Raw genomic sequence first — 24,763 nt, 5'->3', positions numbered from 1 at the left:
TCAAAATCAAGAGTTGGATACTCAACTGACTGTGCCACCCAGGTGCCCCTCAGTCTTTTTTTCTATGTATAAATATATTTATAAAATTAAAAGAAATAATTTTGGAATCACATTGTACAATCTCCTTTTTTCTCAAAATATGCTCTCTTCTTTCTTCACTCATTATATCAAATCATGACCATTTTATATTGTCATTAAATATTTCTCCAAAGCCTGGTTAATCCATGCCTGTTGCAGCTGATGGATTTATGGTTGTATATTTCCATTTCCCTTATTGTTTTGCCATCATTCTCACTATTGGGAATTATACTGCAATGGATAGCCTAACTCAAACTTCTGTTACATCTTTATTTCTATTTTAGGATTTTTTTCTTTACAAATAATATTGCTATTTTAGGAATATCTGTCTCCAGTTTTACTACTCATGCGTTACTTTGGATATGTTCCATTTCAATGAGAATCTCATTGACAATGAATATTTTATCCACTATATCCTCACTTCTCTTAATTTTGATGTATAACAATTTGATGATTCCAACATTCACCTTGTGGACATAGTAAATACTATTTTGTAAATGTTTACAATTTTCTGTGCATTGGAGGTTAACAAAAGGCAGAACTCTCATAAAGGTCAAATACGGACCCTAGAGGCTATTGGCCTGAAGAATAGCAAGGGCAGAGAAAGGAAAGGAAGGCATTGGGGAGGAACATGCTAATACCCAATAGTCCCTGGTATATTATAGTTTTAAGTGGAGTATCATAGTTCAAACCAACATTCCAATTTTATGTTTCTACAGTTTTCTTATATGTAAAAGTTTAGAAAAAGTACATTATTTTTATAACTAGGGCATGTTCCACAAACATCCGAGTTTGGATAACCCTTTATATATTTTATTGACTTTACTTTTTTAAATGGTACACTAAACAATGACTATTTTTTGATGGACAAATAAAATGATACAAAATTGAAGAAATTATTTTTATTTCATTTAGGAAAATAATATTATCATTGGTTGCATTCTTATTTTATATGCTTTTAAAGAACCATGAGTATACTGTTTTGGGATAGGAGAAAAGGTTTTGTTTACATTTTGAGTACATATTTCAGTCCAATTATTTATTGGGTAAGATTTTATATTCCGTTCACTCTTGCTTTGGGATAAAGCAGTGGAGTTTTATTCTTCTGCTTCTTTCAGTATCAAAATAAGCTAGCAGAATAAATAAAATACTTTGTTAAGTTTCAAGAAAATATTCAATATCTATTGTCATTTTGAATGGCAAGACATTTATCTTACAAGTTCATGTGGTGAAGTGAAAATGGAAAACAAGCCTCACTACCAAATATGGGTTTGTCAATTATGAGAAAGATACCCTAAAAATATAAAGAAAAATAATTGTAATTATCTATGTCCAATATGAAATTAATCTGTTCAAATTGCTTTTTTTGTTTCCCTAGTTTCCTGTCCTTCTATCTGAATGAAGCAGGTACTTATAATTACATGCAGCGGTGCACAGGGTCCTCCTTCTTCCCTGATACCAAGCTTTAATGAATTTCATTATTCTTTTTTAATTTACATACTCTTGCAGAATAAAGATTCCCAAATCATTAACTAATTTGATATGTCTGAAATACCAATTCAATTGTCTGGTCCCCTGAGATTTTCAAATATCTTGTTCAAACACCTCTTAACTTAGTTTCTTAATTAGATACACTGTGATGGATGGGCTTTTATACTATAGTCTCAGAGGGACAGCAAATCAGCCTAATTTTTATGACAATTTAGGAGACTTAGATTAAAAGTCATTTAAAATAATCAAGTCAGAGTTTGTGAAGAAATATTCAGGGTCCCAGGAATAAGTGTTTAATTTACAGACATCTGAAGTGATATGAAAAATGTTAAGGATGCTGATCATGTTCTGTTAATAAATGCTAAATATTACTAAATGAGGTTAAAAATATATGTTATTTGGTTTTAAGGAAAAACACTGCTTTACAAAGATATCAGGTTTATAGAGAAAAAGGATTAAGATATTAGAGATTATAATAAACAATGCTGTAAAAATTGTTAAAATTTGCAAAGGGCTTATTTTTCTCCTAGTCTCCACAGGAGTCAAAAAGTATGTCACTTTTATCTATATCATTCTTCTATTTTCTATTTCCTTTTCTGTAAAATGAATGTAAAATATCTATGGTAAAATAAAACAAGACTGAAAAAGAGTTTTGCATGTGTTTTACTAAAATTTGTCTGTTTTTTATAATGGTATTATTATATGTGTGAAGGTTTTGATATAATGATATATATGTATATATCAGAATTCTACTACATAAATCATGTTTTAGAGAATCTGATTTAAACTACTCAGAAATTTCATGCATTTAATAAGGTTTAATTTATTTTTGTTAATAAATCCTCCCTAGTCACTGAAAACAACAGGCTATCTATAATGTCACTTTCTACAAACTAATTAATAGAATGCACTTGAATATTACAGCAGAGATAATTTTAGAGGAATTCTAGAAATATTAATTTTGTCATATTATGTCATTTTATAAGGTCTTGGCAAGGAGTAGGCACTCAATAATTATGTACTAAATGAAAGAATTCTGGAATACATTTTAATCATCTGAATATCTACTAAATTGTGCATATTTCTAGCCTGACAAGGTATTGTAGTGGTGGAGAAATAATGAATTCACATTTAAAAAGCCAGTATAATTAAAAATGCAAAGGCAACTAAGCACTGTAATATTCTCTCATATTTTTTAAAGATTTTATTTATTTATATGAGAGAGAGAGAGACAGAGCACAATTAGGGGTAAGGAGCAGAGGGAGAGTGAAAGGGACAAGCAGACTCCCTGCTGAGCATGAGCTCTATCAACCCCAGGACCCCGAGGTCATGACCTGAGCCAAAGTCAGATGTTTAACTGACTGAGCACCAAGGCACCCCTAATATTCTCACATACTTTTCACTTAGTGTGATATATCAACGTATAAACATTATTTTCTATGTTTTTCCAATAAAATAATTTGTGTTAGGAGATACCTCAAGCAAAAGTTGATGGCTTTTAAAATATAGGCAATAAATTGTTTAGTCTAAAGCTATTGGGCTTTGGAATTTCCAGGAAAGGTTTATTGAAATCTCTTGGATTACATAGAATGAAAAAGTAGCAAGCACATCAAACTGGAATCAGGACTTAGGATTTAGCCCCCTCCCATCATTAACTTTAAATAATAATTTCAACTTTTATGATTGCATTTTCTTTCTCTGTAATCTAATGAGACTAAGCAAGTCATTTTCATCTGTAAAATTCAATGAATTTGAAATTGTACATTTGTGGCTTCAGTATTACAATGTATTTATATACTAATTATATATGTGTTGAAAGTATGTACACAGAATAAATATATTACATATATATTATATACTGAATATATATAGAATCAATGTATAAGAACCACATACATTATTTTTACAATATAGAAAGCATACATTGTATATAACATCTGTGTACCCCTGTGTGTATGGATGTATATAGAGACATGTATTATATAAACACCCAAATATAAGGTAATACATAATCAGTACCTAATAAAAATATTCAGTTACTAAACAATTGCTTATAGTATTAGTGTTAAGTTAAAACCTTAGAAGATTAGACTGAGTCATGTGAAGAAGCAATATATTAAGACCAAAAATATAGAAGTGTTCAACTAAGAAAAATAATGGAAATAATAGATAGTGACCTTAAAATAGTAATCACAAATACGCTCAAAGATTTAAAGGAAATCTTTAAATCTTTGAGCGTATTTGTGATTTTTTTATTTAATATTTTTAAACATAATGAGGAAAGAAAAGAAAAAAAAAAGAACTAAATTAACTTTATAGAAATAAAACCCAAAAGGTCTGAAATAAAAATTCATTGGATGTAATTAACTATAGATGAAATGAGAGAGAAGGAAAGATCATTGAACTTGAAAACAGAGCAATAGAAACTAACCAAAGCAAAACACAGAGAGAATATATAGACTAAAAATAATTAAGACTCTTGGTATAATTTAGGAAAATACTAAGCTGTGTAATGTATATGGAATTAGTATGACACGGATGGGAAAGAGAGGTAAAAAAGGCAGAGAGAAAAAAAAAGCCAACTAAAGAGAAAACGGCAGAAAACCTTCCAAATTGAAAGAAAATCTAGACCTACTGATACAAGCTCAATGAACTGAAAGGAGTATAGGCACCTAAAAACACCACAATTAAACTGAAAAAACTAGGGTCAAAAATAATATTTTAAAAACAACTAAAGTCTCTATATGCAAAGGATTATGAATAGAATCCTCAGACATATTATAAGAAATTATACAGTCAGAAGACAAAAAAGGAACATTTTAAAGCGCTGGAAAAATAACAAACAGTATACCAACCATTGTTCTTATTTAGAATAACATTCTAAGATAGGGCTTTTGTTTATGTAGATTTCACTTTATATCTGTTAGAATGGCAATTATCAAAAAACCAGAAGCTAATGTGTTAGAGAGGATGTAGAGAAATTGAAAGCCTTGTGCACTGTTGTTGGGAATTGGTGCAGCTACTAGGGAAAACATCATGAAGATTTCTCAAAAAACTGAAAATAGAACAAATATATGATTAAGAAACTTCACACATAATCAAAATAATTGAAATCAGAATATCAAGGAAATATCTGCACCCCCATGTTCATTGCAGCATTATTCACAATAATAGGTATAGAAGCCACTTAAATGTCCATTGATGAATGAATGGATAAAGAAAATTTAGTATTTGCACACAATGGAACATTATCCAGTCATTAAAACAGAAGGAAATCCTGCCTTATATGACAATGTCGATGGCTCTGGCATGATTTCATTTATAAGAAGTATTAACTTAAAAAAAAAAAAGAAGTATTAACATAGTCAAATTTGGAGCACGCAGGTGGGGGGCTTAGTTGGTTACGCATATGCCTTTGGCTGAGGTCATGATCCAGGGTCCTGGGATTGAGCCCCTGAGTCAAGCTCCCTGTTCTTTGGGGAGTCTGCTTCTCCCTTTCCCTCTGCCATTCCCCTTGCTTGTGCCCACTCTCTCTAAAATAAATGAAAGAAAGAGAGAAAGAGAGAGAGGGAAAGAGAGAAAGAAGGGGGAGATGAGGAGATACTCAATGAGTATAGTGTCAGACAAGTAAGATAAATAAGTTCTAGAGATCTGCTGTACAATATTGTGCCTATACTTAATAATACCATATTGTGCACTTAAAAATTCACTAATAAGATAGATCTCAAGTCAGTGTTCTCACCAGAATAAAAAAATAAAATAAAACTGAAAAATTTAATACCTCTTTATTGATTGAAAGTAACAATAAAATATGCTATATTTTAAGGTAAGGAAATATTTCAATTAACATATGCATACCAAAGTCATAACCAAATATCACCTCATATCTGTTAGAATTGCTATTATTAAAAAGTTTAAAAAATAACAAATATTAGCAAAAATATGGAGAAAATGGAACTCTTGTACACTATTGATGGGAATTTCAATTGATACAGCCACAATGGAAGACAGTACAGAGATTTTTCAAAAAATTAAAATAAAAACACCGTATAATCCAGCAGTTGAGCTTTTGATAGTTATCCAAAGAAAATGAAAATACTAATTCAAAAAGATATCTGCACCCTCATGTTTATTAATGTATTATTTACAATAGCCAAAAATGGAAGCAATCTAAATGTCTATTTGTCTATTCACATATAGATATGAATATTATTTATCCTTATAGAAGAAGGAAAGGAAATCTTACCATTTGTGACACATGAATGGACCTTGAGGGCATCAGTTAGACAGGGAAAGACAAGTACTGTATGATCTCACTTGTATGTGGAATCTAAAAATAAAGGCTCATAGATAGATAAAGAGAATAGATTGATGGTTGCCAGAGCTGCTGGGTAAGGAGTGGGCAAAACAGGATGAAGAGGGTCAGAGGGTACAAAATTCCAGTTACAAGATTTAAAAATTCATAGTATAACATGGTGACTATAGTTAATGATACTATATTGTATATTTGTAAATTGCTAAGAAAGTAGATCTTAAAAGTTCTCATAAGAAAAAAAAATTAACAACTATGATGACCCATGCTAATGATTTATTGTGATGATCATTTCATAATATATACAAATATTGAATCATTTTGTTGTATACTTGGAACTCCTGTAATGTTAAATATCATTTATATCTCAATTAAAATTATATATATAAAATGGGAGGACAGTGGCAATGTCTTAGATTTTGAGAATCTCTTAATATAAATATGAGATAGCTAGATTCTCATAATTATTTCTGCATTCAATCCATTATGTTTTTTTATAGTTCAAGTATATGAAGAAAATCTCTTCCTAATACAGATAAGTAATTTGAAAAGTTAGAAGTATTCTAAAAACTTTTTCAGATAATCGTGGATGTTTTCCTTTGATATAATGTCAAAACTTGACAAGTGGTAGCTTTTTTTTTTTTTTAAGATTTTATTTAGTTATTCATGAGAGGCACGAGAGAGAGAGAGAGAGAGAGAGAGAGAGAGAGAGAGGCAGAGGGAGGAGCAGACTCCATCGAGGGAGCCCAACGCGGGACTCGAACCTGGGGATCCAGGACCACGCTCTGAGTCAAAGGCAGATGCTCAACCACTGAGGCACCCAGGCGTTCCGACAAGTGGTAGCTTCTTAAAGATTAATTTCAATAAGGAATCTGAAACCATATTAGTGTACTTTTTATAATTTGTTACTTTAAAATTCATTAGTCTACTTTATACTTTGAATGGATCTTTTTCATATGAATGGTTTTGTAGCATCCTTCATTGGTCACTTAAGAAAATATCAGTCCACAGAATTATGTAGCTCTTCCAATATATAAAAAACCATATTCAAAATGAATTAATTTTAGTTTATAACATAAGTAGACATAAAATATATAATAATAATATTGTCCAAAGATAAGAAAGGGAAAATTATATTTTTGTAAGATTCTATAACTTAAGTATAGAATATATTTTTTGAAAGTAGACTGTAAGAGAAGTATTGAAAATTTCATCCTCAAGTATAGTTTTGTCTATTTACCTTATCAATTCTATCATTTTTTGGCTTTATGTAAAATATATCTATTAGGTTCATAAAATTTCTGATTATTTATCTTTTTTATAAATGTCTCCTTCTGTCATTATAACATTTTCTTATCTATGATAATTTTTCCTGTTCTAAATTCTACTAAGCCTCTTAATTACTATGTAATATGAATGTTACTTCTCTAGGTATCTTTTGTAGAGTGTTTTGTGTAATATATTTCCTTGGCCTATTTAGATTTAAACAATGATTTTATTTTAAAAGTGATTTTCCTGTGGAAAACATAGTTCAGTCTTTTTGTAGTTCATGACAATTTCTGCCTTATACTCTTGAGCTTAAACCATTTATATATAATACTCCTATCACCATGATTGAGCTTAAACTGCTCTTCGTTTTCTATTTTTGTTTTTGTTCTTTGCTTCAGTTTTTGCATTTTCAGCCTTTATTTGGATTAATTTAATGCCTTTTAGTATTGTTTTATTGCTACTATTGGTTTAGTAATTATCTCTCTGTTTTTTCTTCCTGTTATTGCTCTAGGGTTTACAAAATGCATGTTTTTTAAAGAAACATACATTTGTTAATGTCAAATAAATATGATAATATAAATCAAAAACTACTAGTAATATCAAAATTTGATTAATTAAAAAAGTTACATTTATAAATCATCCTTATTTGTACTACATTCGTTTTTGAATATTTTGTTAAAATATACTAATTCTGGGCAGCCCCAGTGGCTTAGCAGTTTAGTGCTGCCTTCAGCCCAGGGCATGATCCTGGAGATCCGGGATTGAGTCCTATGTGGGGCTCCCTGCATGGAGCCTACCTCTCCCTCTGCCTATGTCTCTGCCTCTCTCTCTCTAGCTGTGTATCTATGAATAAATAAATGAAATCTTTAAAAAAAATGTTAAAAAATAAAAAATAAAATAAAATAAAATAAAATAAAATAAAATATACTATTCCTTACCCTAGGAAGTTATTGAAGCCTTGAAGTGCATATTTTCACAAATTTCAAATTAGTGTACCAATAAATACTAATTACACTTAAATCATTTTATTAATATGTAGGCTTATTATAATAGTCCTATTACCCATAAAATTCATTTTTTAAAATGGTATGTTTTTTCAGAGGTCTATTCCAAACAAAATTCATTTTATTCTAAGTAAGATTCTACAGAATTGTGCAGTAAATTTCTGACAACTTTATCTGGGGCTGACAATGAGGCAGTGGTTGTAGCAAACATCAAAAATTATTCTGGACCTGAGCTTAAGTGACAGACCAAAATTGTTTGAGTCCAGGCCAAAGCTGTGCTCAGATTTGTATAAGTGAAAGATATAAGAAGCAGTGATTAGAGAGGGAAAGAATAAGAATAAGCGAACCTGAATTAAACTGGAAGGCAGAGAGTGACATTAGAGTACAGAATTAGAAGGCGGAATGAATGCAAAACAAAGACTTCTCAGCATTGTCAAGGAAGTCACTGAAATATTCTCTCTGTGGGACATTTGTAGAAATAGCTAGCCTTGTACTAATGGAATAACAATGCATAAAAGCCATAAAAAAAGAACAAAAGGTGCAACTTACCAGAAGATATATGCTCAGTATGTAAAACCCAAGGAAAAATATGGCTCTGACTACAGGCTTTAAAAGGTAGCACATCAATCTCTGAATAGGGAAGAAAAGCAAATAATTCAGAGTATTTCTTCTGAACAGATAAAAAAGTCACAAGAAAAAGAACATGTTTTTCTACTATTTCCATATGGAATACTATGGAAAGAAACTAGAAAATAGAATGTTTTTACATTGTATATATTAAGAAGAGATATACCTCCAGCTACTTAGGTCTTTATGTTTTTAAAGAAGTTCATTTCTATACAGATCAGTGAGATCACATGTGAAATATGAATAAAATCTATCTCTTTCCTTAGATTTGGAAAAATAAAACAAAAAGTGGCTAAAATAAGGATTAACAGGGGAGCCTGGGCAGCTCAGCTGGTTAAGTGTCTGATGTGATTCTTGATGTCAGCTCAGGTCATGATCTCGGGGTCGTGAGATTGAGACCTGTGGAGGTTCTCTGTGCTGGGCATGGAGCCCGCTTGCAATTCTCTCTCCCTCTCTGTCGGCCTCTCTCCCTCACTTGAATGTTCTCTCTCTCTTTTCTCTCTCTCTCGCTCAAAAAAAAAAAAAAAAAAAACAAAAAAAAAACAAAAACAAAAACAAAACAAAAAACAAAACCCAAATTATATAAATACTGATTTTTTTTTTTTTTATGGATAGACATTATTGTCAGTGACTAATCATTATCTGACGAAGTATATCACTGATTAAGGCAAACAAAAAGTGAATGCCTACTGGCACCTGGTGACCATAGCTGATTTCTAATGTAGTTGAATTCACTACATGCACCGTGACTAATCACTGGGGTGGGTGTTTTTTTGACACAGTTTTTAGACACCATTTGTTTTCCATAACTCTTATTTTCATTTTCTGTGTAACAGTCTATGGAAGAACGGCTTCAGACCACTTAATTGTTGTTCCTACCCATTCAGTGGCCTGAGCAATGGGACCTGTGGCGCAGGCTTCAGCCACAAGCTGAGCACGCCAATCTTCAGTAGGGAACAGCCAGGTAGGCCACCTGCATGCCTTCAGACTGGTCTGCTACCCCCAAATTCTTCCTCAGTCATACAGCCTTTTCAGCAGTGGCCTGCTCTTCCTTTTCAATGTCTTCAAGATCTCTGGAGAAGTACATATCAGGCACGACCTTCTGTGTGTGCTGCCACATATGCACAGAACTTCCTAGGCCAGCATCCACCACATCAGACCCACTGAGTCAGCTCACTTATTGCATGGGATGACAAAGTCCACAGAGAGCAGAGGCAAGTGTGTGTGTTATACAAAGCACTGGTAAGCAGATTAACAAAAGCTGCCTCTGTGAGGGGCTGATGCCTCAGCCCTGGCATCAGCTACCACCAGAAATTACAGCTCCCAGAGGCCTCTTGATCTAATTAGTGAAATTTCCAGGAGTGAAGCAGCCAGGAGTAGGAGCAGCTCCAGGACAGCAACAAACTTTAGCACAGCTCACAGGCCAGTGTTCCTGGAGAATATTGTAGCCAAACCAATGTGAATTTGCTCCTTGGCGAGTCACAGATAGAAACCACACTGGGTGAGTTGTCACGCAAAGGAAATTTTGCAGCAAACAAGCAGACTTCAGAGAAACACTCCCCAAGCTGTGACCACGCCCCGCCCCCCCTCCTATCCCTGAGCAAGGGTGGATAGGTTTCTATTATTTAAGGTTGGAATGAAAAAGGGAATCCTTGTAGAGGCATAAGGATGCTCATGTCCCTTAAGGAAATATATATATGTTGGGTGTTATGTAATTGAGGCTTGTGCTCCTCCTTGGGCAGAGATTTTAATATTACAATGAAGTAAATATAATTGATGGTCATTCTGGAAATCATTCCATAGTTCATCTCCACAAGCATGAGTGGAGGGAGTATACTCAAACTGCCATGAGTGGTCTGGGCTTGCTAGACGTCTTGCCAGGACAGTTGCTCTTACTTGAAGGGTGGTTTCATTTTCCATTGGCCTGAGTTAAGAGATAAGCTGGAGAGGAGGGCTTAAGGAAAAATGTGGGACAAAGGTCAGTGCGTACAAGCATGTGGGCAGTAAAGGACAGGTCTTGTTCTAGAAGGTGACAATATGACCCTGACATCATTCAAGATTCCCATGGCAATAATGGCATGAGTTGCCAGCAGACACTCCTAGATTCCCTTCAGATTCATGATGTAAATGTCATACTTTTCCTTTTGTTTAGATGTACTGTTCCATTTGGAGGTCAAGGTTGGCACTACCTTGGGTTGGATTTCTACTATAGGGATTTGAGGACATCCCCTTCCTTCATTTTCAGGACATCAAGAGCTCCGGACATTCTGAAAGTTGCCCTTTAAGTTACAATGTGAACCCAGAACAGCACTGTATAGACCTCTCTCTAGGTAACACAGAAAAGCTTGAAACTCTAATTTTGAAAGCCCTTGTATACAAAGTTAAAAGACAAACCACAGATTGGGAATAGATACCTGCAATGCACCTAACAAAGATGCATTGATGTCAAGAACATAAATAGAACTACTACAGAACAAATAGTAAAAGACCAATTATAAAAAAAAGGATATATAGGGTGCCTTTTAATCTGCTTTTTAAAAAATATTTCCACATGAAAATGGGGCATCAAAAAATGTTTGTGCCAATTGTTAAAACATTTTTTTCTGTCTTTCATCTAGTTTTGTCTGAAAGTTTGGTGGATACTCAAAGGAATAAATTATATATATATATATATATTTTTTTTTTCTGACTTTATTCTGTTTCTCCCTTAAGAGAAAGCATTGTAGTCCATTGTAATTTATTATATTATATTTGCATTGGCCAGACCTGGTTAAGAGATATTAGAACTTGGAAAATATATTGCTGAAAATAGAGACATATGATTAAATCAACTTGCTTTTCTGTTTTCTCCATACTCTTATTTATACATATTGAAATGGACAAATGCATCGGTGTGGCAATGAGAAACTCATTGTAAAATCTTCAAGATAATTTAGTCTTAAAATCTTTTTACTTTTATTTGTGGATGGGTTCAGGGTAGAAAGAATTCCCATCATTGCTCAAACAGATAATTTTCTAATGTTTAACAAAAGGTAAGCAACACTTGTTCTAGTTTGTGACTGTAGCAGAGTAAAGTATGTTTATGGGCAGTCCATTTAGTGCTCAAGAGCAAGATGAGGGCAGGAGGACATAAATTCTGTTAAAAAAGAAACAAGCCCAAAATGGAGTCCTTGTCCACAACAGACAACCAAGATTTAATTGCTGTTTCGACCTATCTCAAGAATATGACCTTTAATAGTCAATCTGAAATTTCCTGATCACCATTAGTGAAGTCACCTGTATCATAAGCACCCTGCCATTCCTTTTCTACCCAGAAGATGTCTTGACCTGGAACAATCCTTTCTTTTCTCTTGCAAATAACTCCTTGCCCCCTTTCTTCCTATAAGAAGCTTCCATTTTGTACAACTCCTCAGAGCATCTCTCTACATGCTAGATGGGATGCTGCCTAATTCGTAATGGCTTTGGGATAGCTGCAATAGTAGCTGGAAACAGATAAGAGAATTTTCAATGTCCTTTTGAAGCTTTTAACACCAATTGCTGGGGAAGCATATTTTGCAAAACCGACTCTAGACCCTATTTCTTTCTCTTATGCTGCTATATTCCATGGGATTTGAATTGATATTTGGACAAATTTAATTAGGTATTGGGGGAGTAAGAAGGGGTGAAAAAGACCTCCCTTTCTCTAAGTAACGTTTTACTTTTCTGACTTTTCCACATTCTTCAGACATGTTTTCCAAAGGTTTTATTTGAAAAGTACTTTTATTTTGCTTTATTTTTGTTAAAGGTTAGTAGTACTCTAGAAAATTGAAAATTCAATAACAGCTGAAGGGGAACAGAATGTCACCCCAAAATATGCCTCTTTGGCATCAGGATTATTTTGAGCTGAATATTTTTGAGCTGAATATTTTTTTTTTCAAACAGTAGACAGGAAAAGCTCTGAAAATGACATTTATAATTACAAGAAAAATCTCCATTTGGAAGGGCCTCTCCCCTCTATACCAAAAGAGGATGACTCTAAATCTCTCAAAACTATTTATGGAGAAGACAATGACTTCTATCTGCATAACAACTTTGCCCTTGTTTACAGTGCTTTCTCTGATAACCTCTCCTACCTGGCTCCAACAGCCTCCACTCCAACATATTTTGTTTTTAGGTAAGATGGTATTTAAGGTGACCACTTGGGCCAATTTGGGGAGTTACTCATTTTCCTGGGTATTTTCCATATATACAGGAGTATGTATGTTACTAAAGTTTTGTTCTTTTCTTGTTAATCTGTCTTCTACCACAGAGGGTGTTTCAGCCAAGAACCTAGAAAGGCAGAGGGAAAATTATTTTTCTTCCCTTACATAGCATAGGACCAAAGTATACTTAATGAGAGAAGGAAATCAGCAGCTTTTGTTTCATCAGTAGAGAGATCTCATTTCAAAAATCAATTGTTCTGCATATATATCTGTAATCAGCATTTCTTTAAACTGAAATTCTTAATGAATCTTTAAGAATATTGCTATCTCGTGATTTAACTGGCAGAAAGATGCACATTGTAAACAAGCTTCCTTTGTTTGCTTGTATCTTGATAAGACAAAAGGAGTTTTGCATTTTGCATTTGTTTTAAATTTAGTTTTCCAGATATTTTGAATTTTGGTACTGTTGATTATTTTTAAGTAGTCTACAAAAGGATCTCTCCTGAGACATTTATATTATATTTTCTCATTAATGTAGCCATTAGTATTCATCAAATCAGTATTGGAAGATAGTCTTTAATTGACAAAGATTTTGGTGCAACACTAATTAGAATTGAAATTTTTGAAAGAAAACTGGGTAATTACAGTTCAACACAAAATGAGAAATGAATTGAAGCTAAAGGAGTCAAGGAGTTTGATAGTTCTATGCGCTAATTCAAGTTACTAGACGGGGAAGAAGCTGAAAACACACAGCTGATAATGACTCTCAGCTTAAAAAGCATGCCTAATCATTAAATACATATGAATAAAAAATAGTAAACCAAAATCTAAGCATATCATCATTTCTTTTAATATCTTTCTTAACTGAAACCATAATATACCTGAAAAGTTGTTTCTTTCTCTTTTTTTCCATGAGTGTCCTCCATCCTAAGCAGTCTCTTATATTCTAGACTTTTGAATTTTATTTAGAAGAAAGTAACTAAAATACACACAACATACATATTGAAGTATTAAAATAAAATAAAAATCAGCACTGACTTATATATTCTCACTTAAAAATAAATGTAAAACAAAACTAACAGTAAGCATTTCTATGTTCTAAATAATATATACAAACTGACTTGTATGATAAATTTTGTAACATCACTATTATAACCTTAACATTACAAATGAGGAATCTAAGGAAAAAAGAGGTTGAAAGTTTGCCCAAGATTATCCAGTGAGCAAATGACTCTCAAAAACCTATATAATCTGGCTCCAGAAATTATATTCCAACCAGAATGATATTTTGTTGTAATCACTGTACAATACTAGTTTTCAATGTATTACAATAGTGATTTTTTTTGCACACAAATATTGATAAAAACACCTTTGACATGGATTTCCTATTTTCATTTTATTCAAACATTAACCTTCGTAACACCACAAGGCAAACTGCTGAAACTCTTCAAATTTGTCTTTCATTATTTTCCAGTAGAATCTGATATATGTAAGAACTTACTGACTAAAGTGTTTCTATATATTAAGGCATTTTTCCATATCATGTTGCTGTGGACTCAAATAAAATAGGTGAGTTTCTACATTGTGTTGTCCTTTTTGAGAAAAGAAAGAAAGAATCTTTTTTTAAGCAGTATATTTAGGTGGCGTTGTCTGTGGAGTTTTGTGAATCTTCTACGGTCCAGCCCTCTGCTATGCCAGGGAAGTTTAAAAATCCTTAGAGGATTAAGTCTATTATAATAAATATTCTTTCACTCTTCCATATAGATGACCTATTTTTTTTCTTTCTCTCTTCATTTCTCTTCCTTCTTCCCTGATATCTTATTCCATATTTTCTCCTACTTTGTCTTTCTTTCTCTACTACCATGTCTCTTAGTTCCTATGGTAGATATACAGTTTCTGTCTCATTTCAAACTACATGCAGAAGTATGACAGAATCGTTCCAAGATTAAATTTTGTCCTGAAGTATAATTATTATGCAGAGATATTTTAACAAAAGCTAGCTTTGAAGCTAAAACCTTTATATTTGTGAAAGAATTTGGATATGCATTTTCTTATTCATTCCTTATAATACTCTGATAAATAAACACTTTCAATGAAGAAAAAGAATAGATTAGGTGATGGCCCATGGCCTCAAAGTTAGTAACTAGACAAAAAGAACCTAGCCCCTTAACAGTGCCTCAGCCTGCGATTTCTCTGACACGCTGCTCATGGGCGCAACAGGTAAGCTGAATGGGATTAATGGAAAATCAAGTTGTTATCATGTGCTATGTACTGTTGGTGTTCACAAAGAAATATGCGATATTGCCTGCCATGTAATTAGGAGCCAACAATATTGACATGTACTTCTCAAAGAGAGTACAGCCTGAGTGAGTGTACAGTATAGTATACAGTAGTTTTCAGAGTCGTTTGGAATCCTTGTCCCAAATAGTTCCATCAATGGTGCTCTTCAGGCCCTGAAATTAGAGTCACTATTTTCAGGGTTTAAGACTTTTTGGTCTTTGAGAGGTTCCCATGTCCCTATATGCATTAAAAATACATGCTAAATTTTTTCATAGATGGCTAGGACTTTAGTGTATACAACATGAGATACACACCTGGTGGATGACAACATGAGATATACACCTGGTAGATGACAGAAGCACAAGATAGGAAGGATGGGATGAGGGAGTGGAGTCCCAGTTTATCATACTTTCAATTAGTGCTGGTTTAGTTGCCAGTCTTGTTTCATCTTTGGCAGTTCTCATCAAAGAATAACAAGATTCCCTCTTAGAGAATTATATAACTCACTTGCTCTCTAATTCACAATCAATATCAGATGTTGTTCCAAATTATTTCTCTTTTGAAATTGTCCTATATTTCTATAAGCTCCTTGTTTGGGAGTGTTCTTATTTCAAGGACTGAGCAGTTCAATGGCCAGGAGTTTTGCCTGTTAGATTTCTCATTCAGGCCTATCTGTGATGCAAGTTTTCACATTAATTGACTGATGGATCTTATTATACATTAATTTAAAGGACATTTCCTTTGATACAGTCTATTACTTAGAAGGGAAGATGAATAAATACTGTCTTCATCATATCAAAATGTATTCATTTAGAGAGAGAGATTTTTTAAGGTATAGAACTCAATAAAATTATACAGTACTATATCTTCTAAGCCATTTTGTCACCCAGACTGAAAGGCTTATGCTTCTTTTGTGATGCTAATTGCTTCCTATAATATTGTCTGTCACTGGTGCTTTCACCTACTACATCATCAGGCAACTAACTTCAGCTAATCTCATCATATAATTTAATCCTTGATGTGAATGACTGAAACAATCCTGATGCATTAACTGACAGTCTAGATATGGTTAGGTTTGTCATAGACTTGCAGAATTTAAACCTAAACAGCTAAACATATCCTTAGATATCATCTGGAATAACCACATACTACATACAGAGATAATTAGGTTCCAAGTGTCTTTCCTAAGATTATTCATTGACAAGAAAAGAACCTCTTTCTCAAATTACCAATTCTTGGCCATTTAATTCAATTAACAGCTCATAGGAGGTCTTTAAATTCCTAAAACCAAAGACTTTCATAGAGACTTCGGATGTTATGATGACTTGGAGGGGGCGTTGGAGAAAAGGAAAATATTTTTGACTAAAACAGTTTTTTTTTTAATTAAAACATTATTTAAAATCATACCACAAACAAAACTGCCCTGCTGTGACTAAGTATCAGGAGGAGGGTGTGATGTTAATTTAATTAGTTTCTCCTTTTTTTTTTTTTTTTTTGAGACTTTACCAAGAACACTGTCCTCATTTGGGTTAGTGAATTGCCCAAATGCTGTATCTAAGTGTTAATGAATTTATTTAATTTGATATGATATCTAAATGCAATTAAAGTAGTGTTTCGATAGAAGACTCCCCAAACACCTGACTAAAGATTAAACCATTGGATTTCCTGACCCTCACTCTCTGGGGTTAGGAACTCAATAGGATACAGGAAAACAAATCTTTGAGTTTCCTAAATAAAAAGGGATTTTGTATTTCAATGTAGACTTGGCATTTAACTGGTTATTCTCTCTTAAATAGAAAATATGGTCTCTGACATTAAAATGAAAAGTCTGCACACATAATATTATTTGCACTACAGTAAAATGTTTTGTTGTCAAGCATTACAAATTCAGATTGCATGGCTTCCTTATAGAGTCTGTACTTCTCTCTCTGATCAAATACTTCTATACTGAATGTCACTTTAAAGAAGCCAACATTTGAATCTTTGTGTATTCTCCTAGCTGCTAAACAAACTTCAGAAGCAAAGCAAAGCAGTGACCTTGAAATGTCCCCTTTGCCACAGTAAAATCACGGTTAGTTTTTCTGTGGTAGAGAGTTTGCAAGATGTAGTATTTCTCTTTTATATCTGGATCTCAAATCGGATGCATTTTCTCTGAAAATATCATTTTAAATGAGTTTAAAAACACTTTTTTGAAAAATAAAAAGGAACCTACTTTAGACTCTTTTAATTTATGCCCAAAGCAGCAAAGGTAAGAGTTCAGCACATAATTAGCTTAAAATATACCCTAGAACATATCTGACTCATCATGCTTTAATGAGTCTCCATAAGTAGATGATCTCTGCAAAAATAAAACAGAATACTGATTACAGAGGCCTTGACTCCTACCTGAGTAGAAAAACCTGTGAGGTGTATCACTGGAGAAAGTTTAAATGTCACAGAACAGAAATGAAAACAAAACTTGGCAATTTAATTTTCTTGACTTGCCAATGTGTAAGAAAGATCTAAATCAATAGGAATTTAGTATGTAGGCAGAGAAATAGTTTCTTCTTGTCACATAAACTAAAAAAAATATTCAATTTTTGTTAGGAAAAAAAGATGACATGCCTCACCTACATCTCAGAGTGGCATATTGTATGAAAGAAACTAGAAGTAAAAATATTTGGTGCTTATACATAGTCATGATTTAATGTGGCACATTAAATTCTACATTTAAATCCCTTTGTTAGGCAATGTTTGCATAATTCTTTAGGTAGAAAATGCAGCAATATGCATTAGCTCATTAGTATACCTATTTCCTATACAGCATTACATGCTGCTACTAAGAACTTTGAAAATTTTAGCATATTATGTTTAAAAACTATTTTTTTTATATCTGACGTGTGTGTGTGTGTGTGTGTGTGTGTGTGTGTGTACAACTATCCATGGGAAATTTGAAACTCCAAAAATAGAGAATAAAAGAAAGTGAAGGAAAGTGAAGGGAGGGAGAAATGTAGACAAAATAAAAATTATGAAAATTATTAATCTTTGATTTTTTTTTTACTATCTTTGCTTAGCAATCTGGAAAACTATTTTACGTCAAACATTAGAGGATATGACCCAGGAGGTGAGTTTCAGGAATGTGGTCTCATAAGCATGTGTAAGACATCTGTTTGGGATATAGAGGCTTTTTCCTCTCCATGGAAAGGAAAAAGTAAAGAAAGACAAATGCATTAATTATAAAGTTGATGGAATTTTTGTTTTCTCTATTCCTCTGACAGCTGGGAAAAGGGATTTTAAGTAAAAGAAATAATTTTAATATTCCCTAACAAGGGTATTAACAAACAAGGGAACATAGAATTTTATTCCCATGTATTGTTTATCTTTGAAGGAAAACTACACTGATAACTAGCAATAGGGATGCCTGGGTGGCTCAGCGGTTGAGCCTCTGCCTTCGGCTCATGGTGTGATCCTGGGATTCTGGATTGAGTCCCACACTGGGCTCCCTGCAGGGAGCTTGCTTTTCCCTCTGCCTATGTCTCTGCCTCTCTCTGCATCTCTCATGAATAAATAAATAAATCTTTTAAAAAATAACAAGCAGGAATATGAATATTACAATAGGTATAAGATTATTGCCATATCAGCTCAATCTAGAAAATAATGTCAACTGATGTAATTACTTTTTTTTCCACCAATGGCAATGTCAAAATCTTAGACAGAAACAACAAAAAAATCAGTATATTCAATCCATAACTAAACTTTATAAAACATTTTGAGTTACTACTACCTACTGGGGACACTGAAAGATACATGAGGCCCAAGAAGAAAGATATATAAGGCCCAAGTTCACCTGCCAACAAAGTAGTGGCATAATCAAATAAATTATTATAAATTATAATTAAATTTTATATGATTGCAGAGGAAGAAGTCATTAATTCAGGGCAAGTCAAGAGTGTCAAAGAATTTATAGAGAAGTGGACATCTGTACTATTCCAATGTTTGAAAAGGACTTTGATTCAAAGTTAGGGAGGAAGGAAATCATTCTAAGCATTTGTGGTAGGTTGTAATATATCAAGACTAGGTATGAGGAATAAAGAATTATGAAGGGAATGTAGTTGTGGTGAGAAAATAGAACACAGAATTTATTAAAATAGTAGCAGGTGTTTCAATGATTTTGTAAACATTGGTCAACTAAAAATGGAAGACAAGCAACTGGGAAGTTCGTGTGCTTCTCTTTTCCCTTAGCAGCATGAATGATGGGATGCTGTTGGGAATTAAGATGGAAGAAAAGACTACAAGTGAGGGCCAATGTTCTCATGAGATGTATGACATTGTGAGGTGGCATGGGGAATAGTTAGATGACATGAGGATATTCTGGTCTATCTTCTCTCACCTCTTGATATTTAAAAATCCTCTATGTAAGGATTATATGGAAAGTCATGAAAAATTCTGTAGAGACCCAGGAGGTCTCTTAGCAAGGATTATGGGCAACAGTTGGCTCAATGCAATGGTTCAGGAGAAATCAATAACAGTAAAGTGAAGCATAAGGGGTTCTTTTTTAAAGATTTTATTTATTTGTTTATGAGAGACACACAGAAAGAGGCAGAGACATTGGCAGAGGGAGAAGCAGGCTCCCTGCAGGGCCTCTGATGTGGGACTCCATCCTGGGACTCCGGGACCACATCCTGAGGCAAAGGCAGATGCTCAACCACTGAGCCACCCAGGTGTCCCACATAATGGGGTTCTGAAGGACATTTAGAACATGATAGAAGATAGGCAACGGGAAAGGCTTAAAATTTGCTTGTTAACAAAGGGTGACCATGAGGTCATATCTAGATTTTCCTGACTTCATATTTTGAGATAAACTTTTTAAAGATTTTATTTATTTATTTGAGAGAGATTGAGAGAGTGAGAGCATGAGCAGGGGGAGAGGCAGAAGGAGAGGGAGAAGAAGCAGACTTCCCACTTAGTAGGTGACTTGAGGCTCAATTCTAGGACCCTGAGGTCATGACCTGAGCCAAAGGCAGATGCTTACCCAACTGAGCCATCCAGGTGCCCCAAGATAAACTTTTAAAAATGAAGTTGTTTTATGTTTCCAGAAGCTATAAGATCCTAAGTACAAAAAGAGAATAATTGTGATAAGATTTTAAACTAAGGCATCAATTTATTATTGTCTCTGCCTCTTTTCTACCCAAATGAGGTCTAGTATTTTCCTCTTAAAATCTGTCCTGATTTTCGCAGCCTGCATCAGTATTCCATTGTCAGAACACCTGCAGTCTGATTTGTATGCATTGTCTTGCACAATCCTTAATAAGTATGTGCCTGGAGATGGCATCTTCAGAGGTGTATTATATGTTTTTACCTGCCTTGATTAAAGCAGTGCTGACTATATAAGAGCTATTCAGTAAAAGGCTTTCCTCTTCTAATGTTGAAATGGCCTTAGGATAACAAGCTAATGACTGAGGGGTTGTAGGTTATGCAAGAGCCTTATAGCCTATTTCTTCTTCTGAAAATATCTATCCTTATGTCAAAAATGTTTTCCAAAGCCAGTGGATTCTTCTTTTTTGATTCAGAAAATTACATATACTCCATATACCCACGTATATCTATATGTATATACATATATATGTAACTTTAAATGGCTTGGTCAATTTTCTAAAATATTTGGAAACCTAGATGAACTGTATAGCTTCCAGTATGACTGCAGTAAAAATGGCAGAAGAATAATTAATCTTCATTTAATTTTACTGGACATTAACAAAAGAAGAAAGGATAGTACATGAAATGGAAGTAAGTGGCTAGAAAACAAGAAAAGCTCTATTTTTGTGAACACACTCACGGGCCCACACTTGATTAAAATGATGAGTTCTCTGGGGTCCCTGGGTGGCACAGTTGGATGAGCACCCAATTCTTCTTAGTTTCAGCTCAAGTTGTGATCTCAGGGTGGTGAGATTGAGCCCTATATCAGGCTCTACGCTTAGCACAGAGGCTGATACCTTACTTTCCTTTTCTCTCTGCCTCTCCCCATGCTTGCTTTCTCAAATAAATAAATATTTGAAAAGAAAAAGATAAATTTCCTACAGGCAAGAAAACCAGACAAGATTCATGACCTGATGTTGACACAGTAGGGGAATTAGATTTAATTCAATAAATGCGTATCGAGCTCTACTATGTGCCAGATATTCCTTTAATCACTGGGATACAGTAGAGAACAAGACAATAAATCCCAGATTTTACAAACTATATTTTAATGTCATACAAATATATAATTACAGATTTATAACAATTAAATTCCTTTATAAATATTCTATATTTATATAGATGTGTGTTTATATACATCTATATCAAAGTCCACAGTATATATTAACTTGGATTACCTGGGTATTCAAAATTCCAATGTGATTTTTTTTTTCTAATCACTTTGTGCTGGCATTAGTTCTTCACTTTAAGGACTTAAAAATGTTGAGGATTTGCAAATTATATTACTTCTGCGGATATTATTAGCTGTGGGTATCACTGAAAGGAAACTATTTAATTAACTTGTGAATAAATTGATAAGTCCATAGAGTATTATCCCCCCTAACTATTTTGGGATCTGTCCTTGTCCTTCATTGTTCTTGAAACTTGTAGTTGAAAATATAGTCATTGTCTCTTTATAAAACCATACTTTATAGGATTACTTGCTAAAGTATTATCATTATCATAAATAAAAACATGTTTGTTGTAGAAAAAGAGCAAATGATTGTAAAAAGACTTTGAATTAATCCACAAACATTTAGATTCATTATGGTGCTTTTGGTACTCAAGTTTGTTACATTTAATAAAGCCCATAAATTTGAGGAGAGGAACTAGGAAACCTCAAAATAACAGCTTAACACATTTTAATCCGACTTTTAGATGGATGAGTTAATAAAATATTCAATTATTTGAATCATTTCCTTGCCCCTTTTATAATTCTATACCAATTTTTCCAATTCTGGGATTTGGCTTTGATTTTGTTGAAATTCATAGACATTTCTGTTGGGTGGAGGTTTTATATCTCACTGAAGTTTGAGTGGGCTATTTGTCAATCATACATTTCTACCACCCAGAATGCAGGATTCCTTACCAAAGAGTGTCTTGTGTTTCCTCTTTCCTGGCAAGGGACAGCCCCTACACTCAAGTATAGTACCCCAAATTGTCCTATGTATGCTAGACATCTCTTTACAATTTTTACGATTTTTAAATACAGCCAAAAATTATTCAATATTTTTTATCATTGAACGAGTGCCTGGATACTCTCCCCTTAAATAGTAGTGGGTTTGTGACTACTTTAACCAATAAGTATAGCAGAGATTCTAAATGTCTTCTGAGATTGGGTTATAAAACCAAGTACTATCCAATATTGTTTGCAAAAGCACTTGCTGTTGGAACTCTGAGTTTCTATGTGAGAGTCTGACTAAAAAGTAATACAAATATAATTTATTTATTATTTCATACAATTCTAATGTTACTCTAATAAAAATAGATTTCCAGTCATCCTTGCCAAGATACCACACTTGTTAGTGAAGCAGCCTCAGACACTCTGCCAACAGAACAACACCGCTGACCTCCATCAACGCCACATAGATCACATGAATTATCCCTTCCAGATTTCTCTGAATTTCTGATGTGCAAAAAGATGTGATTTAATAAGATAATTGCTCTTTTAAACCACTAAGTTTGGAGTAGTTTCTTATGCAGCATTAGATAACCGAAATGCTTCCTATTAAACCTTCCTTGATTTATGATCCATTTAATTAGCTCTCAGCTTTTTAGTTGGAAGAATGTTACTTGCATACCCATATCATAAAACATCTAATCAGATATTAATTGTTGGTGATACAATTTTAATATATTTCCATCCCTCAAAATCATCCATATATGAAAATGGATAAATATCTGTAGTCTAGTTACATACTTCTAATGAACATAGTATAGCCATCAGAATTGGAGAAACAGAGAAGGGTTTGAGGCAGAACATTCTAGTGAATCCTTAAAAAGACTAGTAAATGAATTTGTCCAAACTTGTATACATCTAGGATTAAATTTTTAACTAAATTCAAAGAACACCTATTCTACTTCCGCAAGAGCATATTTTCTATAGTCACTGGAATTTCTTTCCGAAATAAAATAACACATTTTGAGTAAATAATTAACGTCTGGGCTGGTTGGGGCTGATAAAGGCCTTTCTAGAATGATCTTAAACTCCCATAGCACCGTTTCCTTGGAAACAACAGAGCTCAAATAAATGAGAATGTAATATCAGCCTCATTCATCAAGCAAAACTACACCTGCATTAGGGAAAATATGAATTGGCATCCAGGCCTGAGGCTTGCATGACTGAAAAAGTATTAATGATTGGTGGGAAATAGAGGACACAGCTTCTATCATATTGCTCTTGTCCATGAGGTTGTACATAGCTCATTCGAGGGGAAGGCAAAGGAAACTGTGTACGTGGGTAGGTACCAGGAATCCTGATGAAATGATGATGTACTTACTGTATCTACTGTCTTGCATTCTTCTATAAAATTAGGTAAATGAAGTGAACAATATTAGATTAAAACTATTTGTGTCTTATAAGTCTGATTGCCCACTTGCATTTATAATCACAGTAGAAGTACTAAAATAATGAAAATGCCATTAATAATAATAATCATAGTTAATAAAACACTGAGCACTTTGTATATGCCAAACACTCTTCTAAATACATTGCTATATTAACACATTTAGGAATCACAACAAATCTGTGAGTTAGGTACTACTTACCATCTACGGTTTTTATAGATGAGAAAAGAGAATCACAGAGGGATTAAGTGGCTTGCTTACATCCCACAATAACCACAAAATGGCTGAATGAGGATTTGAATGTAGGCATCGTAGGTCCAAAATGCACACTTCATAAATGAGCATCTTGCCTCTTAAAATTCCAATTACTAGAAATAGTAAACAGACATTAATATTACAAAGAATAACTCCCAAATCTCCTGAGCAAGTGCTCTTAGCCAGGGAACTCACTAAGAGATAGAAGAGACTTTAAGTCTTATGGGAAACTGGATGATTATCCATAAAACATAATTTTGGGGGTAAAACATTGTGTTATTAAATTACTCTACCAAGTATAAATAGTGAAAGATATCGGGGTAAATGTCCTTAGGTACTTTATAGGCAAGGCCACACATAGGGGCCTAATAAACCTTTGGTGATGAGAAGATCTTTGCACAGATAGTGAAATGTGACTGATACTAGCAGGAGTAAGAAAAATGTTATGAACCAGGAGGAAATACTAGGAATCTGTTAAAGAGAAACAAATCTTCAAATCAGTGGAGCAATGACCACAGGAAGAAACCAGATCAAGCAATTGAAGAGATATCGTATTATTTAATTAAGCTAGTAAGGTATAAATAACTGTAACAAGTCACATTGATTGAAGAAGATATGCAATTAGGCTAAAAATTAAATGCCAGAATATGTAACATGACTATCTTATAACCACTTGATATGTTGCTCAAACATTAAATAGGGTA

At 33.5% G+C, this 24,763-nt stretch overlaps 1 long non-coding RNA gene across 2 annotated transcripts in view; it reads left to right on the top strand.

The window, feature by feature from the left end:
- LOC119868014 overlaps positions 1-24,763 on the top strand; it is a 186,746-nt gene that overhangs the window by 15,487 nt on the left and 146,496 nt on the right. The window contains exon 1 of one of the 2 annotated variants that reach the window (XR_005385516.1): positions 23,502-23,697. The exons of the other annotated variant lie outside the window; for it this stretch is intronic. This is a non-coding gene — a long non-coding RNA (uncharacterized LOC119868014). Of the gene's footprint in view, positions 1-23,501; positions 23,698-24,763 lie in introns of those variants that run through there. 2 annotated transcript variants of the gene reach the window in all.

The sequence above is a fragment of the Canis lupus genome, chromosome 38 (genome assembly GCF_011100685.1).
Source record: "Canis lupus familiaris isolate Mischka breed German Shepherd chromosome 38, alternate assembly UU_Cfam_GSD_1.0, whole genome shotgun sequence".
In the NCBI taxonomy this organism is placed as follows: Eukaryota; Metazoa; Chordata; class Mammalia; order Carnivora; family Canidae; genus Canis; species Canis lupus.
This window is presented reverse-complemented; position numbering and strand designations above follow the sequence as displayed.